This window comes from Macadamia integrifolia, chromosome 3 (genome assembly GCF_013358625.1).
Source record: "Macadamia integrifolia cultivar HAES 741 chromosome 3, SCU_Mint_v3, whole genome shotgun sequence".
NCBI lineage: Eukaryota > Viridiplantae > Streptophyta > Magnoliopsida > Proteales > Proteaceae > Macadamia > Macadamia integrifolia.
Genome location: NC_056559.1, coordinates 13420748 through 13423107, shown reverse-complemented (window position 1 = coordinate 13423107; position 2360 = coordinate 13420748).

Sequence of the window (2360 nt, the reverse complement as noted above, 5' to 3'; positions counted from 1 at the left end):
ATTCATTTGGCTCTCACGCTCAGTTTCTTATGGGGCATTCCCTTCCCCCTTCCCCCTTCCCCCTTCCCCCTTCTTGTTGTTTATGGTTGTCCTTGTTGGCAACTCGGCCACGTGGCGGTGATGACGTGACCAGTTTGGGTGACGTGGATGAAAATGATGACATGGCAGTGTCCAGTGTCACCGATGAGATAACAGAGCAGCTTGGTATGCATGGAGTGGTTTAACACATCATTAATAGGTGGTGCGGGTTTCTGGGTCAAAACTGACAAAATTAGCCTATTTACGATCGAGTGCATTTTCGGCAGTGAAAATGACATTTTTGGAAGATCGTTTCTTCATGAAAAAGATAGATTGTAATTTACCTAGTCCAGTGCATTTGATTTCGTCACATTCTGATACCGTATGAAGAAGTTACGGCATTTGTCGCAGTCAAGGGCAGTTTCGGCATTGAAGATGAATTTTTTAAAGGAAGTGTTCTACATGTAACAATACGACAAAAATACAATCTTTCCAACGGTTCTGATTTCATCGCATTCCGATTCCGTATGAGAAAGATACGTCATTGGAAATGTGTAGGGGCATTTTGGTCTTTTTACATGGATGATTCAGATGATTGAGTCTTCTGCAAAGTCGTAGAGCATCCAGTTACGATTCCAACGCACTTCGTTTCATATCGATCGGATATCATATGAAAAGTTATAAGTGTTTCCGTAAATTCGGTTCGAAAATCCAAACCGAAAATCCATCAGTTGCTCTCGGTGTTGGGTGGATTTTTCGGAATTTATTTTTGAAATTTGAAGGGCGTTTGTGTAATTTAAAGATTTTGAAGGTCTGAGTTGAAAGGGGTCTTTAAGCACTGAAACATATGGAGGCAGGGGCTTGATTGCAATAAAGAGGAGTAAAGGGAAGTGAAATGGATGGTCAAGATTCGACCACGTAGGCTTGATGCCCATCCAAAGGCTGCTAAGATTTTGGCGTGATATGGACGAGATAGATGCTTGCGCGTAGGATTTGATTGGTTAGGTGCATAACTCTTGATGCACTGGCGCTACACCTTATCAAATTATGTTAGTGTGTTTCGCGCGTGTATAGAAGATATAAAGAAGATTCCAATCTAAATGATCTCATGAAATCATATTTACGCCAACATGGAGGATTCGGATCCAACGGTCAATAATCCTTTTCACTTTTGTGAGTGGGGACAAGCTCCCTTAAAATCCGGAAAAGCAGCCAATCATAGATCGACAACACTTCTGACGATGTCAGCGCCTACGTCATGATGACGTCATCGAGATTCAAATCTAACGGTTTGGATCTGTTGTCCGTTGGTTTAATCGAACGGCTTGGATTATAAGATCTTTTATATGAGATCTACGGTCAGATTTCGCCCCTGTTGCGCGCACCGCCGGTGTAGCATACGCCACCCCTACGAAGATTCCATTTCAGGCTATCTCATTGCTCCAACTTCAAAAGGTCATATCTCCCTCATTTTAAGTCGGATTTGGGTGAACCAAGTTGCAGCTTCTTCGTTTTTTCAAGCCCTACACCATGGAAGCAAGAAAAATGGGTTTTGAGTGAAAGAAGACTACGGTTTTGGTAGGAGAAGCTTCCCCCTCTTTGTTGGTCCTTGAATGAACATACATTCTTGATGATAAATGTTCTTAGGCCATTAAATAAGGTAAAAGAGGTGGTTGAAGTGTGTTAATGGTACATTAACTCAAAGCCAAGGAAGAAGAGAAGAAAGCAAGGATGTGTTTGCTTTGAAGAGCAAGAAGCCAAGGAGAGAGAAGGTGTGAGCACCAAACTTGTTAGTACAAGTTTCCAGTCATCCCAGGCAATCGGTTGTGAGATTCTCTAACCTTTGATTTTACATTACATGTATGTATGTATGTTAGGGTTAGTTGTGGATGAATGTATACATGCTAGGTTAGTTGTGGATGAACTGTAAGCATGCTAGCTAGTTGTGGATGCATATGTTAGGCAGAGCTTGACTGTAGGGCATTGATATAAGCCCAATTTAATTATATTATTTATTGTGTGCTTAGTGGGTGCTAAGCACCGGGAGTGGGTGCTCCCGTGTAGTGGGTGCTACACATTGTATCGGCACTATGAGTGCCATCTCAGCTTCGGCTTGAGAAAATTGGGTATGGGTGCAGTCAAAAGTAGTGTATTGAATAGGTACGAAGCCTTTACAGGCACTACTCCGGGGATGTAGGCAAATTGCCGAACCTCGTAAAAACTCTGTGTTGTGGGTGCTTGTTGTTTGCATTTGATATTGAAGTGCGTGGAATGTGAAATGGGTGTGCATACTTAGAAGTGCCTATGAGAGGCTGAGTGTGCATACGACTGTGTGCAAACAG